The 16449-nt window shown below is 39.6% G+C and overlaps 1 protein-coding gene and 1 pseudogene across 6 annotated transcripts in view; one reads left to right on the top strand and one right to left on the bottom strand.

The window, feature by feature from the left end:
* Nucleotides 1-1927: 1927 nt before the first annotated feature.
* Nucleotides 1928-16449, top strand: part of AMBRA1 (autophagy and beclin 1 regulator 1) — a 146865-nt gene continuing 132343 nt past the window's right edge. For 2 of the 6 annotated variants that reach the window (XM_016204043.2, XM_016204042.2), the window contains exon 1: nt 1928-2144. The gene's annotated coding sequence lies outside the window, so the exon portion shown is untranslated. The remainder of the gene's footprint in view (nt 2145-16449) is intronic. The other 4 variants (XM_016204045.2, XM_016204044.2, XM_087821852.1 and 1 more) reach the window with 2 other exon arrangements.
* LOC148092050 (protein LLP homolog pseudogene) lies at nt 9753-15196 on the bottom strand (annotated as a pseudogene).

Below are 16449 nucleotides of genomic sequence, written 5' to 3'. Positions count from 1 at the left end.
TCCCCAGTAGGAGGACTCTCTCATCATTGATGTTTCTATCTCTCCCTCTCCCTTCCTCTCTCTGAAATCAATAAGAACATTAAAAAAAAAAAAAGCAAGCCACTTATTGAAGTTGTTAAAGCAACAAGGTAGAAGTCTGGTCCCTGACACTGAACAGCCACACCTTACCCTGAGCTGCACATCTCTGGATTTCTTTCATATGACAAAGAAATAAACCTCTGCGTTGCTTCTTTACTTTTTCTGTTCATGTGCAGTAGGTCCTGATACTAAATAATAAGGTAATAACTGCCTCTTTCCAAGAGTAGCAATACCTATTACACAGAAAATGTTTGGAAGCAACATAATATTCAACAATGGGGAGCATGGTCAGTGTATTCTCTCAAAGGAACACTGCATGCAATTCTTAAAAATAACTATTAAAGAATTTAATGTGAAGTGATAATAATGCATAACAACACTATTGTATTTCTGCTTAAATTAAACTTTTAAGAATTATGTAGGATATTTCTAAGGATTACAAGGGAACATGAACAAATTAAAATGTCATGTTTTGGAAGCAGATTATTAAATTTTCTTTTTTTTAGACTTTCATAAGTGTTGCTACAATGTTTACTCATTTTAAAAGTCTCCTGAAACAGTGGTAGACAACAAAAGCTGTTTTGTCCTCATATTAATGGATGCTGGTTTCATCCTGCATTATATATATGAATTGTCCCTTAAACATTTTCAGGGACCTAAGGAGACTTTAAAAATAACAATAGGCTTGCTTTCCTCTGGGAGCCTGCTGCACCTTTCCTTTTCCCCTTCTCTCTCCCTTACTAAGCTCCAAGGACCTTTCTTTTGCTTCTGTAACTTTGTTCCTGAGCATTTGCAGCTCAGCTGGCTCACTTCTATAACCTCTGTAACTTTCTCAATAAACTTTCTGTCATAATTTGAAAAAAACAACAAAAACACCTCAATAAATTATAAATAAAGCTAATGTTGTATGCCTTTCATTTTGATAGGATTATAAACTCTTTAAGGGCTGGGACTATTTTTTTTTTTTTTAATCTTGTTTTCTTTTTACTCTCCAAGTCTCCTTTTTCCTTAAGAGGAGGTGGGGGGCAAACTGTATTACTGCTAGTACTTGGTAACCCATATTTGTACTGATCTGACCATGTGATTTATTGAATTGTACCTAGGATATACTTAATCCATATTTGTCATGAGCACATTAGTTTGTTTACTAAAGCGAAGACGCTATTGTGAGGATGAAAATGTCAACATTTTGTCAGGTTCTGAACCCAGAGACTTTTGATCCTTATGTAAGAAGCATACCTGCAGTTCTAGGCCGTTGGAAGAAAAAAGAAGAGAAAAAGCAATACGTAGTTTGTTTGTTTTTTCTGCCTTAAGGACAGACTACACAACCCTGAATTTTCCCAGCTTCTCTTTGCTATGCTTGTGGGAGCTAAACTGGAGCTTTAATAGACTTTTCACCTCGTTCCTGGGTCTGGATTCTCATTTTCTCTCTGTGCCTTTGTCGTATGTCTGTGTATACATAACTAGATCTACCTATCTATACAATCTTTATCTTTCATTCACCTCCCTGTTCCGTGAGGAAACTATCAAATTTGTTCAAGTGGGATAGTGTTGGGAGTCCATAAGGTCGTCGCTGAACTATAGCTAAGACAACAAATGTTACTGTGCTATGACTTGATCTTCAACATTCTCAAAAAAAAACTCCGGTTGTCTAAACAGCTTAGCCGGCAACCGACCCAGAAAATGGCAGAAACACAGGTCTCTTCGCTCCGCGGCTTGTGATCGATCTGGGTTTGTTTACTTGCGCCTTGGACTGCAGCCGGACCTTGAACTGGAGCGGAGGTGCTTTTCGGCGCTCGACAGCAAGGCCTTGAACGACTGCGTGGGCGCTCCTCCTTTGATGTCTGGGACGTTCGTGTGTTCGGTGATCTTTTGCGCCGTCTTCTAGCTTGATGTCTCCTGAGCGGCGGCGGTGCCGGGTCGAAGGCTGACTTATCCGCGAGGCCCCGCGCTCAGGCTGCTTTTCCCGCTGGTCGGCAGAGCCTTGCTCTCTTCCTGTCTCCTCTTCCTCTTAGTGGCTTAGTCCACCCGCTGGGCTGCAAATCGATCCCCCGCCCGCCCCGCAGGTAGGCCCGGGAGGAGCCCGGGAGGCCGGGCCCGGCATCCTTCCGCCGTCGGGTTGCGAAGACCTTGGCGCCGGCGGGTGGGCGGGCGGGTCGGCTGCGGAGACGCGGCCAGAGGAGGAGCTACCCGGCTGCGTTCGGGGGCGCGGTCGGAGAGGCGGCGGGGAGCTGAGGGAGAAGCCGGAAGGAGGGAGAGATGCTGGGCTGCCCGGTGTGGTTCGGTAGGGAGGGGTTGCTGGGTCCAGGGCGGGCATTGGCACCCCCAGTGTGGGGGGAAATAGCTTTCTAGGAACAGATGGAGCAGTGCGCGCTCTGCTCCTCCGCCCTTTCTCCCCCAGCCCCCCAACGCTCCGGTGTCCTGACCCAATTGCACTGGGGACCCCCAATGCGACCGGCCTTTGAAGGGACCCTTGAGTAGGTGTAGGCTTATGGAACCAGGCTCCCTAGCTCTGAGCGAAGTGTCATGTTCTTGGCTTTTTTGGGTAGGGAAACAGGCTGAGGTCTGGGATGTGACTTTCCCCATATCCCCACCAGATCTTTACATGCGATTTGTCACTGGAGACTTTATGCGATCTTTTGTCTAGCTTTGCTTTTCAAAGTCTGTATTTTCGCGAGAGTAGCAATGACAGTTTATGTTTCTTGGTAGAAAATTTTTTATTTGCTGTCCAGTTTGCTTTTTTTCCCCCCCCAGTTTGCTTTCTGGTTGATACTTATTGCCCCTTCCCCTCAGCCTGTTTCTCAGTGGAAATCTTTCAACTGTAGTTGTTAACAGGTTAATGTCTAACAGGATGGTCAAGGTTTTGAAGTGAGGTATTTGTCCTGAGAGAGTTTGCTTTCTAGGAAGAATCCAAAGGAAACCTCAGGATTCTTTTTCAGAACAGTTTTGCTATTTTTGAGTAGTGATTTAGTTACTGCATATACTAGAGTTAAAAAGGTGTGTAGGACTCATTCAAATATTGAGATACTTAAATTGAAAGTTAACATTCTGGGGACTCCATTATGTTTTCCTTTTGCCTCCCAACTTGGAAACTTTGGGGACTAAGTGTTCTTACTCATTTCATTTTTATTGGATTCAGTGTCATAATCCTAATTTGTGTAACTTCTTTGCTGGGAAAAAAAAAATCAGCGGAGAGGTCATTCTGGGTTGAATAAGTATTTCCATAGTCCTGGTCCTTGAATAGAAACTACTGTATACAAGTCTGTGTTCCTTTAACAATTTAGAATTCTCACATGAGTTTTGTAAATATTATTGTTCCTCTAATTTGTGTGTGTGTGTGTGTTTGGTGAAGTCAGTAAGATTTAACTGAAGGGCCCTTGATTATGAGTGATTTCCTAGTTACTAGGACTTCAGGGCTCCTAGATAGGGATTAAGGAAGAGCCACCAATCTTTTTTTTCTTTCTTTCTTTCTTTTAGAGAGTGGAAGGGAGGGAGGGAGGTAGAGAGAGACATATATGTGAGAGCCATGAGACACACTAATTGGCTGCTTCCTGCATGCACCCAGACTGGGGCCAGGGAAGGCACTTGCAACCCTTGGGTACACAGGAGGAAGTTCTAACCATGGAGCCATGCTGGCCAGGGCAAGCCACCAGACAATCTTTATGGAGAATCTAGATTGAGAAGTTAGGCTTAGAATGGGGATTGATAGGTTCAGCATAGAATTTAAAGTTAGTGTAGTATCTCAGTGGCTCCTAATGAATGCTAAATAATAAGTGGAGTTTGCTTGCTATGAGTGTCACAAAGAAATTTAGGAACATTTTATGTTTTTTTGGTTTTTTTTTTTAATATATCTTTATTGATTTCAGAGAGGAAGGGAGAGGAGGAGAGACAGAAACATCAATGATGAGAGAGTCATTGATCGGCTGCAGCCCACAACCCGGGCATACTCCCTGACCGGGAATCGAATTGCGATCTCCTGGATCCTAGGTCAATGCTCAACTGCTGAGCCATGCCTGGCCAGGCTTTTTTTCCCCTTTCAATGATTTTAGAAAGAGGAAGGGAGGGAGAGAGAGAGAGATAGAAACATCGATGTGAGAGAGAAACGTTGATCACTTGCCTCACGTATGCGCCTCCACTGTAGATCGAACCCGCAACCTGGGCATGTGCCCTGTCTGGGAATCAAACCTGCTTCCTCTTGGTGCATGGGATGATGCTCCAACCAACTGGGCCACACTGGCCAGGGCTTAGGTCTTTTTAAAAAAAATATGTCTTGATAGAGTTATTTTGGAATGGGATGCAAATCTTCTTACCCTGTGGTTTGGTTTACCAAAAAAAACACCAACAGCCCGGCCGGGCGTGGCTCAGTGGTTGAGCATCGACCTAGGATCCAGGATACCGCGGTTTGATTCCTGGTCAGGGCACATGCCTGGGTTGGGGGCTTGATCCCCAGTCGGGAACGTGCAGGAGGCAGCCGATCAATGACTCTCTCATCATTGATGTTTCTGTCTCTCTCTCTCCCTCTCCCTTCCTCTCTCTGAAATCAATAAAGACATATATTTAAAAAAAACACACCAACAACCCAAAACACCTGTAAGTTCCTTTAACCATAGTCATTCTTGTTTCTTTCTCCAGTTGTTCCTCATAAACCTAAAGAGAACTCTCTGTTTTCTTGTCATAATTTCTGTTTATACAGAAGTACTATAGTATAACCTGTCCTGTGGTTTGGGGGTAGTTTATATTTTAAAGCCCCTTCTCCTCCCAAGTTTTCCTTTTCCAAAAACTAAAATTAGCTACTGATAAAAAAAAATTGGTGATCAGTTTTTGTCAGAATGTGTTTATGTGCACAGTAGTATGTGGCAGTCTGCCGAAGTGATGAGGTAAGAAAAAAGCAGATTAAGGAATCAGGAGACCAGGGTTTAAGTCCTAGGCTTACCAGCTTACTAGCTGAGAAATCTTGTGAAAATTATTTAAGGAAGCTATAGGGAAGGTTACTGTCCTTTATTGAGCATTTACTGTGTCAGGTTCTTTACATGTGTTTAATCTCATTTAATATTCATAATAGTCCTTTAAGGTAGATCTTATTTTCCCCATGGATACTGAGCTCTGACAGAGTAAAAAATTTGACCAAGATCACACAGCAAGTGTATATAGCAGAGCTGGGCTTCATATCCAAGGCTTCGAATGCTTTTATGAGTCTGTATTTAAAGAATAGGAAAGATAATACTTCTGTTGAAAAAGTACATGAAGCTGCTTTGAAAAGATAAAGTGCTCTTCAAATGTTAACTTCTGTGCTATCTTACAGCAACAATGAACAGATGTCATCTAGGTTCTTGGACAACCGGTTTCTTTCAAGGCAGCATTCTGCTTGACAGTGAAGGACCACAGAGGTGAAAAGCATTAAACTAGCATTGGAGGAGCTTACTAACATGGTGTGGAAAGGAGTGAGTGCTTGGAAGTGCTAGTGAGAGATGAGTTTTAGATGCTACATGTTTAGATGGGGTGAGACTAAGCATATTTACTCCCTCTCTTCAGTTAGTCCTGGCTTATGTGTCTGTAGGTTAGTGTAATATCTTTTCTAACGCGTTCTCTCTCGCTTCCTTTGCTCTTAGGGTTGATATCTCCACTTCTTGACCTAAACTTTTCCCTTTCTTTTTTTTTTTTTTAATCCTCACCCAAAGATATGTTTTATTGATTTGAGAGAGAGTAATGATTGGGGGGGAGAGAAACATCAGATCGATTGACTCCCTTATGCTCCCTGACTGGGGATGGAACCCACAACCTAGGTTTGTGCCTCGACAGGGAATGAACCCCACGGCCTTTTTGGTGTAAGGGACGAAGCTCCAACCAGCAGTCACCCAGCTGGGACTTCATTAAGTATTTTCTTGTCCTGTGTTTATTCCCGAGGTATGAAATATGCCTATCAGATCTTTGGAGCTCTTTCTTGATTGTGACTATAGTATTTCAACCCTTTTTCAGAATTTTGTTTGTCTAGAATTTATTGAATGCTCGTTAGATGCTGGAATACAAGGCTGGACATGATGATTCTTGCTCTTTTGGAGTTTATTCCAGTGGGGAGCAGAGTTCGCAGGTATCTGATAAATTGAAATTTAGGCTGTGCTTGCAAGGAAACAATCCAGGGCTGACAGAGAGATGGAGGAGTGAGGAGGGGACTGAGTTCACAGGGATTGGAGTTGTCAGTCATGGCATCCTTAACCCCTCGAAAAAGTTGCAATTACAACATAACATGATTCAGTAAATTATGGTTCCCCTGCTGCCATCACAATAGAAGTTTTCATTTAAGATGGCTACACGTAATATTTGTCTGTTACTTAATGTATGACGACTGGATTTGCCCTGGTAAAGGATAATTATGGCTTGTAAATATCCAACCTGCTTGACTGAGTTTAATATTTTAATTCTTATGTGACCTGAATTTAATTAGTTCTCATTTATTATGTTTTCCCCCAAATAACTATTCTTTGGGAGTTGAGTTCAATGAATTTGAACACTAGATAGATGTCATGCCTTTAGGTGTATTTGTAGCAGGGACTAAGCTGTAGTGCCTTATATAAGGGGAAAGACTTAAGAGGAATGTCATGAAATTGAGAGAGGGAAAATGTAGGCATCTGCTGAATGTGTATATAATATTTATAATCTTATTTGGTGCCTTTCAAGAATTAAAAGTATTTTGCAGTCATTTTTTTATTACTACTTATTGGCATATTTTTTCTTTTTCTTTTAATAGAGAAAAGAAAAAAGTAGGACTGAGCTTTGGAACACAGCAACGTTTAAAGATTGAGACAATGGGGAGAAATCAAGGATTTTGAAAAGGAGACCCAGTGAGGGAACAGGAAAATCCCAACAGTGAGACGTTGAGGGGGGAAATGTTTTAAAAGTAAGGAAGCTCCTTACTTGTTTGCGGTTCTGCTGAAAGGTCAGTTCAGATAAGAATGGAGAATTGGCCCCGCCAAGTGTGGCTCAGTGGTAGAGCGTTGACCTAGGATCCAGGTGATCAGGGTTCGATTCCCGGTCAGGGCACATGCCCGGGTTGTGGGCTCGATCAATGACTCTCTCATCATTGATATTTCTATCTCTCTCTGTCTCTTTCCTTTCCTGTCTCTGAAATCAATAAAGATATATTTTAAAAAAAGAAAAGAATGGAGAACTGGCATTTGCCTTTGGAAACCGAGAGATCTTAAGTAGTCTTCATGAGTGATCTTGATGAGGGAAGTCAAAACCAGATCAGGAGTAGGCTGAGAAGTAAATGTGAAGTGAGGAAGTGGGAACAAGCATTGTACAGAGTGGAGTCATATTTTTATCTGGAATTAACTGAGGTAGATTTCACATTTCACGATTTCATCATTTGTTGATTTTGGCTTCCCAGGATAGAACATAGATTCTGCTATGACCCAAAATTACTTTGTTTTAGGTATATATGCCAATGATATAGTGAAACACCTGAAATTTGCTGATTTGAAGAGGATTAATACGCATGTTTAATTTGGGGAGAAAATTGGAGTATTTCAATCTGGCTGACCAGTGAAACAGGGCAGAAAAATATGTCTTCCCAAACTCTTGAATAAAGACATAGCACCACTGACTCTGAAGCCAAGTAGCCTGGGTCCAAATTCTAGCACCACTACTTACTATCTGTACAACTTGGGCAAGTTACTAAACCTTTCTGTGCCTCTGCTCATCTGTAGAATATCACTTAATTGTGAGAATTAAATGAGTTAATATATGTAAAGAACAGCATGTAGCACTGTATATGCCAGTGTCATTTTCAGTATTATTATTATAACATGATAAAGATATGTTCTTCAAAAGGAGAACAGCCGATGTGGCTCAGTGGTTGAGCGTCAATCTATGAACCAGGAGGTCACAGTTTGATTCCCAGTCAGGGCTCATGCCTGGGTATGGGGCTCAATCCCCAGTGGGGGGTGTGCGGGAGGCAGCTAATGAATGTTTTTCTCATAGATGGTCCTATCTCTCTCCCTCTCCCTTCCTCTCTCAAGTCAATAAAGATATATTTATAAAATAAAATAAATTTAAAAAGGAGAACAAATAATAATGATACTTAGATTGAAGTTAGGGTGTTTTGAGAAAACTTGAATAGGGAATAGAAAGTTAAAGCAGCATATATGTCCCTTCTTCCCCTCAGCACACTTCAGATTAAAGTAAGAGGATGAGCCCTTACTGGGAAAGAGAAACCTAGAAAGCAATGTCTGAAAGAGTTCCAAATATAAGATAGATGGCAAAATTTTGAGGATTTTGTAATATATGTAGCAAAACAGGCCAGAGCTATTTTAGGAAAAGAACATTTCTTTGCAAAACAGGTAGAAAATGTTAGCATCCGAATTTTACCTTCTATTTAAACTGTGAGTTACCATCCGTTTGAACTGTTGTTGGTGCTTGAAAGATTTTGAAATTGATTAAAAGCGTGGAAAAGAATGATATTTAGAGAAAAATCAAAGTTACCAAATTGCCTTGGGTAAACTTCTGGAAGAACAAACATTTTTTGGATAGTGGTAAAGACTTAGAATCCAGCAGAGTTGGTTTTTATTACTCTTACCTCTTTATGCCATTATAAGTTGTGGGCTGCTTCAGTCTTTGCCTTACCTTTTTGTTTTCCTCTCTAAGTCTCTTATAATATTCCTGCTCTGTCATTTTGAAAACCTACTTGATGATCATAGTGGAGTCTGTTTTTTTCAATCATTCATTCAGAAAATGTGGTGGGTAGTAAGGATACCGTAAGAACTGATTAGAACCATGCTTATTGAAGTGCTTCGTGCCAGGTACTGTACTGAGTGCTTTGTGTCATTGCTTCTTTTCATTTTCATAACAACCTCATGGTGTAGGTACTTTTATTCTCCTCATTTTATAGGTGTTGAAATTGTGGCACAGCGAGGCTAAGCAGTTTGCCCAAAGTCATAGAGTTAGTAAGTGGCAGAACCAGGATTTGAAACCAGGCAGCCTGGTTCCATAGTCCCCTGCTCTTAATTCCTAAATTATGTTGGTTCTAAACTACTTTAAACAATTCTAAACTTTCTAAACTACTGTCACTATACTAAGACTAGAGTGAAAAAAAATAGACATTGTCCATGCCCTTGTAGAAATTATAGTCTAAAGGCAATAAATTAAAAATGCATCAATAAATGTATAATTGCGAAGTGTGTAAAGTCCCATGATGGAAAAGTAAAAAGGATATTCTAATAGGGGAACCTGAATTATATTGGAGCTGTGAGGAGGTTTTTTGTGTGTTTTTTTAAAGATCGAAACAAAGTACCTTTTATTATGACTTATACAGAATCAAAACTCCAAACAACTACTGCTTATATTTTAAAATATCGCTATATAGTTTTCTTTACATCTGAGTTAGTATATCCTTTATCTTTATTAAAACCTAAAACAACCACAACCACATTAATACTTGATAGAATTTTCATGTCTGATAATCCCTGCAGCATCCAATTAAAATATTATAGCTTTCATTCGTCAAAGAAAGTATCTTATTCAAGTTTCCAAAACAAATTTGAGGAGTTGAGTTGGGTTGAATTGAAGAAAAAGGCCCAGTTAAGATACGGAAACAAAGTTTTCATTCAATGGAAGCTGAAATCAGTGTGTACATTCTAATCAAAGATCTGTTCCATGTTGCATTTTTCAGGTTTTTAAGCCTACCAGGCCAAACCCTTAGCTGCCTTTACCACTTTTGCTTTGCTTTTCCCCTTTGCTTTCTCTCGCTGTGCCTTCAGCCTTTTTCTTTGCCTCTTGTTCATCCATATGGGGTACTGTCCATGCTGGTCTAGAAGAATCTTTTTGTTTCTCTTAATATCAGTCCCCATTTTCATGTCACCTGTTTCATCTTTTGCCATCCCCTGGGTTTTCTCTTCAGAATGTTTGGGGACCACCACAGTTGCTATCTCTGGAACATCTTTCATTAGAACATCAGTATCTGCTTTAAGAATACTTTTAAGTCTGCTAAGCTCCTTTGGAGCATTTTTTGTTTTCTTTTCAGCACGCATCTTCCTTTTCCACTTACTCAGCCATATTTTATCTAAAAGGCTCACCGATCACGACGACCGGAAGCCCCCCTGGGGATATTTTTCTGAAGTGATATTTAAGGCGAGACTAGAAGGATGAAAAGGGAGGGTAAGGGGATAGCAAGCAGGATAGCCTTTGGGTTCAGGGAGGAACTTGGCAGTGAGAAACTGAGAGGAAATTGGTGTGGCTGGAATACAAGTGGGGGAGGAAGGGAAGACACTTAGTGCAAGGATAGAGACTTTAAGCAGGACTGTCCTGGGGAGCTTGGATTTTTTTTCAAAGTATAATTGGAAGCCTCTGAAGGTTTTAAGAGTGTTGTGACCTAGGATTTTTTTCCAAAGTATAATTGGAAGCCTCTGAAGGTTTTAAGAGTGTTGTGACCTAGTATATGATTTTAAAAGATTACCCTGGCTACACTGTGGATCGTTTTAGATAAAAATTTGGAAATTGTGGAAAATTTGGAAAGAGAAGAAGAGGGGGAAGTATGGTAGTTAGGATGTCTTATAGCGGTCCAGGCAAAAAATGGTGGTTGGGATTAGGCTGTAGGCAGTGGAGACAGAGTAAAATGTAGAAAGATTTAGTAGATATTTTAGAATTAGGACAGGCAAGACCTAATGATGGATTGGATATGTGGGAAGAGGGAGGTGTCAAGTGTGATTCCCAGATTTCTGGCATGAGCATCTGGGTGGATGAAGTTGCCATTTCTGAGATGGAAACACTGGAGGAGGAGCAGATTTTGACTGGAGTTGGGGAGTGGAACGAAGACCTCAATTTTAGTCATGCTAAATGTGAGATGTGTGAAAACATGCAAGTGAAGACACCAAGCAAGCAGTCTTTGAGCTAATGCTCAAAATGGTGCTGGAAATAAATCCGGATGCTCTTAGTATATAGGTGGTATTTACAGCCAAGGAAAATGGAGATTACCTAGAGGAAGGGTATGTATAGACTAGGAAGGGAAGAGTGCTGAAGACCCAGCTCTTAGGAATTGAAGAGAAAATCTCAGAAATGGAGAGAAGAGCATGTTTCAATAAGGAAGTGATCCACCTGTATTTTGTTATTTTAGCGACACAGAGATCATTGATGACAGCAAGCACAGTGTTGGAGGAATGTAGGGCCAGAAGCCAGATTGAAGTGGGTTCAAGAAGTGGGAAGGGAGGAAGTAGAGATTATTAGCATGTGTATCTCCCCATAAGAAGTAATACTTTCAGAAGTAATATAATAAGGTCCATGAAGGTGGGAGCAATACATTTTCATCTTTGAGTTCTTGGCTGTTTAGCTCTGGTGTCTTGCCAGGAGGTTGCATTAAAAGAGAAAGGTGCAAGGGAGTGAGGATATTTGCAAAATGGGGAGAGTAATGATTCTCATGGTTTTTACGTGGCTTTGGAGTTTAAGGGTTTGTGTAACTCTTCAACTTTGCTATTGTTAGCTTTTCTTTTTTCACCTTCCAGCCTAATGGGTCTTTGTATTTTGGCATTAGCTTTTAAAGTTCATTCCTTACCTTTATTTTTTCTTAACTGTTTTCCTGTGGTTATTGTTGCTTTAGTTAATTAGCTGATATGCTTGTTTATTTATCTCTCTATTCATTCACTTATTTATTGGCTCTTAGTTCCATACAGGATACTGTATAATTGTGACTCTAGACTTGATTTTGGTTTCTCTTTGTTTCCCATTTACATATTCTTGCTCAGAGTCTGATCAGCTGTATTGAAATAATATTAAACATTTGGGCTACAAGTCTATCTAGAATTTTATATTATGACTTTCCTGGAAAGGGCTAGTCATTTTATGAATATTGTCCTTGTTAGTTCTCCTAGCATTCTTTTAAAAGAAAGTTATGGTGTAATACAAAATTAGCCATTTTAAAGTGAACAATTCAGTGGCATTTAGTACATTCACAATGTTGTGTAACTACCATCTCTGTCTAGTTCCAAAACATGTCCATCACTGCTAAGTAAAACCTCTTTCCAATTAAGCAGCAGCTTTTCATTCCTTCTTTCCACCAGCCCTGGAAACCAGCAATCTGCATTCTGTTTTTATGGATTGGTCCGTTCTGGATATTTTGTGTAATGGAATTGTATAATATACACATAACCTTTTGCATATGTATATACCATAATTTGTTTATCCATTGAACAATTGGAGTGTTTCCACCTTTTGGATATTGTCAGTGGTACTACTGTAAACGTGTGTATATGTACTTGTTTTCATTTGTTTTGGGTATATGCTTTTGAGTGGAATTGCAGGGACTTAGTATGTGATTTGAGAATTGTTGGCTGGGTTTAGATTGGGATTGAGAATCTCTTTCCTGTATGTTTAATTTTTGAGGAACTGTGTTCTAACATACTGGTTTTATTATTTGCGTTTTACTGATGGTTTAATTGAGGCACAGCATCTGCATCGTTTTAACTTCCTATCATCTTCAGAGCAAGTCAGTGATGGAACTTGGAATTTAAAACTTAATCATGTTCTTTGTCTAAGGTGACCCATTTAAAGCCATGTTGAATTTACATGAGGCTGTTTGAAATGGGCTTCCTATATTTTATAATCTCTTGAAGAGATATTGTTCAGGTGGTGTTAAGCAGATGTTCTCTTTCCATAGAGGATAAGACAAGAGGGAATATGTTTTAATTGCAACTAAAGGGATATATATTACAAATTAGAAAGAACTTCCTGACTGCAAGATACTGGAATGTTACCAAGGGAGGTTATGAAATATCTTCCCCAAAGACTTAGTAACTATCTTTCTAGGATGATTTAGGTTTGGGCTTGTTGAGAAATGAGGGAGATAAGAAAGATGACTTGCTGAGGTCCCTGGTAACCCCAGAACATAATTGTTTGATAGAATCAAAACAGTATTCTGGCATTTTAATGAGCATGTTATCATTTTCCATATGAAGAAATAATCAATAGAGAGTAGGTGATTTGGTCAAGGTCTCCTGGTAAGGTAGAAGATTAACATTCTGAATCTTATGCTGAGGGATGTGTTCTTTATCATATGTGTTCTTCATGGCTGTATGGTGTATTTCTTTAATTTTTCTTTAAAATTTTTTTTTTAATTTAGAGGAAAAGGAAAGATTTGTTGTTCCACTTATTTATGCTTTCATTGGTTGATTTTTAAAAATATTTTTTTATTGGTTTCAGAGAAAGGAAGGGAGAAGGGAGAGAGAGAAACATCAATGATGAGAGTCATTGATGGGGTGCCTCCTGCATCCTCCCGACGGGGGATTGAGCCCACAACCTGGACATATGCCCTGACTGGGAGTCAAACAGTAACCTCCTGGTTTGTAGGCATAGGTCGATGCTCAACCACTGAGCCACACCAGCTGGGATCATGGGTTGATTTTTGTATGTGCCCTGACCAGAGATCGAATCTGCAACCTTGGAGTATTGGGCCGATGCTCTAAACAACTGAGCTACCCAGCCAGGGCTATTAAACAATTTTTTTGTACATTATTTTTGTTATGATTTTCTTCCTAAACTATGGGGATCAAAGCCAACATATGAAGCTTCTGTAGAGTATGTGATTTGAGATTTGTTGGCTGGGCTTAGATTCGGACTGAGAATCTCTTTCCTATAAAAATTAATTTGGTCTCCTGTTATACCTGTGGAAAGGGAACACATTATTAAGAACAGACTAATAGATTCTTAATGACTAGTTTAGGATGTGCCAGGTTAAAATTACTTAGATGAAGGTGCACATGACATAAACATATTTTTGGTTTGTGTTGCCTGGAGAAATAGGAGCCCAGAAGATGGGCAAATGAACATTAGATTCTGTTGCAGAACATGAACATAAAAATATTCATTAAATGCAATATTAAGTTCCCAGTTTAGGTGCAATACTAAGTTCCCAATGTTAAGGTGCTCAGAACAGCATTCACTCATTCAACCTGACAGTTGGGGTCTACATTAAGGTATCTCATAAGAGATCCCTTGTCTCAGCAAAATCGTGCTTTGAGGTCCATTGGTCATTGACAGGGAAGCTAAGCTGGGTAGGATGGTATTACCATTGATGCATTTAATGAAGGATTTATTATGTTTGTTTATTTTAGTTGAGCTATGGGAGCATTTACTTGTTGTTTCCTGCTACTGAAGATATCATCAAATATATGTATTGAGCTTTCTTGAATTGGCAACAGCTGTTACCTCTGCAGAATAAAAGAGAGGGGAGCCAACTTTTGAATATTTACCATGTGCTGGGAATTTTATATTTGTTCCTCTATGTAATATTCATTACAGACCTATTAAGTGGATAGTGGTATCTCTTGTAAAGGATGAGAAAAAATGAAACTTTTTCTTGCCAAAGGTTATATAAATGGTGAATGGCAAAGCTGAGATGAAAAGATAGTCTTCTGTTTCAAGCTAGTGCTTTTTCAAATTACGCTCTTTGGAGATGCTAAAGGGTGTCTGTGAGAGTAAGGAAGAGCTTTGGTTACTACTCTGCTTAAACCAGAGCAGCTAAACTTTGATCTGTTTTATATTTTAGTGTTTTCAGTTAAGATTTCATTTGGAAAAAGGGTTTTGCTTCTTAAAGAGAAAAATAAATAAAACCTGGAAGACCACTGAGGAATCATGTAAGAAAATGACTTAAAACAACTTGAAGATTAAAAAGATGGCTAAATTATGTAACTGACAATCAGTAATTTGTGTCAAAGTTTGAAGTGGCTTGACATCACAGCCACATGTGCAGGGTAGTTTTCTGTCGTTAGGGAGCGTAGGATTGTGGGAAAAGAGCATGGACTCTAGAGTTGGATTTCTAGCACTGCCCCTGGGTAGCTGTGGGATTTGGGGATACTTATTTAAACTGGTATGCACATATACAGTGGGGTGCTAACACCTATCTTTGAATAGTGGTAAGGATCAGAAATAATATGTGAAGTGCCTGGCTCATAGTAGACACCCCCCAGATACCAGCTATAGCTAAGAAGATGATGTTGGCAATTTTTAAGTGTATTGACATTTCCCTCCCTAGATAAGGAGGGATCCTAAAATAGCTTCCAAATGCCAGAAGAGCTTCTGCCATATCAAGGATAGGCAGTCCTTTACCTTCTGTGTATTCATGATGGGTGCGTAGCATGTTTATTTTTAATGAAGTTACTCTTTATTTCTTCTTACTATTTTTTAAAATATATCTTTATTGATTTCAGAGAGAGGAAGGGAGAGGGAGAGAGAGAGAGAGAAACATCAATGATGAGAGAGTCATTGATCGGCCGCCTCCTGCATGCCCTCGACTGGGAATTGAGCCCGCAACCCGGGCATGTGCCCTGACCAGGAATCGAACCCCTATCTCCTGGATCCTAGGTCGATGCTCAACCTCTGAGCCACGCTCGGCTGGGCACGCATGATTATTTATTCATGGATGCATCTGTCTTTGATGAAATGAGAAAACTTGAATTTCATTAAGTTCATTTCATTGGACTTGAATGAAGCAATTGTGGAAAGGAACCCCATACAATGAGTTGAGACCTGGTCTTTTGTCTCAGAGCTGCCCTTAGTGAGTCTTGTAACATTGGATGAGTGAATTTAACTTTTTAAGATCTTATGTTCAAATGATGTCTAAGTCACTTTTAATTCTGTACATCCATGATTTTGACCAAGAAGGTTAAAGACACTTTATTTTCATCACTAAAATTTTTAAAAAATCACATTATTTTGGGAGGAAGAACCTTATGCTGTTTGAGCTGGTAAGCTTCTGTTCATACTTATTGAGCATGTCCAAGGCAGTGTTTTGTATAGAATGTCATTGTAGCCCTTTTGCCCAGGGATCAAGAAGGGAAGTATGTGACTTCTAGAATATCAGGGCAGAATTGAAACTAAGAACAAGTGTAAGGAAGCTAATGTGAGAGATTATCATTTGCTTTTGGGAGGATAGTTGAATTCTTCATACCCATAGCAATTTGTACTTCCTTGAGGGTGTGTATCACTAGCCACATTTCAGTATGGTAGTTAAGAGTTACAGTGTATTGTATCCTCACTAGATTGCGGGTTCTTTGAGGTTGGAGGCTTTTTCTTTTTTTTCTTTTTTAAATTTTGCTTGTTTGTTTTGTTCATTTCTTTGTCCTGCCACCTACTGAAATGTGGCTAGTGTTACCCTCAAGGAAGTACAAATTGCTATGGGTATGAAGAATTCAACTGTCCTCCCAAAAGCAAATGATAATCTCTCACATTAGCTTCCTTACAATTGTTCTTAGTATAATTCCCCCCAAAGTATGCTGAATGGAAAAATTGAATCAAAATCAGCAGACATTTAGAAAATGGCTTCTACCTAAATACACTTGTTACATTTATTGAATCTCTTCTGTTGGCATGCAATAATAGAAAAACTTGGTA

This window comes from Miniopterus natalensis, chromosome 11 (assembly GCF_054644295.1).
Source record: "Miniopterus natalensis isolate mMinNat1 chromosome 11, mMinNat1.hap1, whole genome shotgun sequence".
NCBI lineage: Eukaryota > Metazoa > Chordata > Mammalia > Chiroptera > Miniopteridae > Miniopterus > Miniopterus natalensis.
The sequence above is the reverse complement of the archived record's forward strand: the minus strand, read 5'-3'. Positions and strand labels throughout refer to the sequence as shown.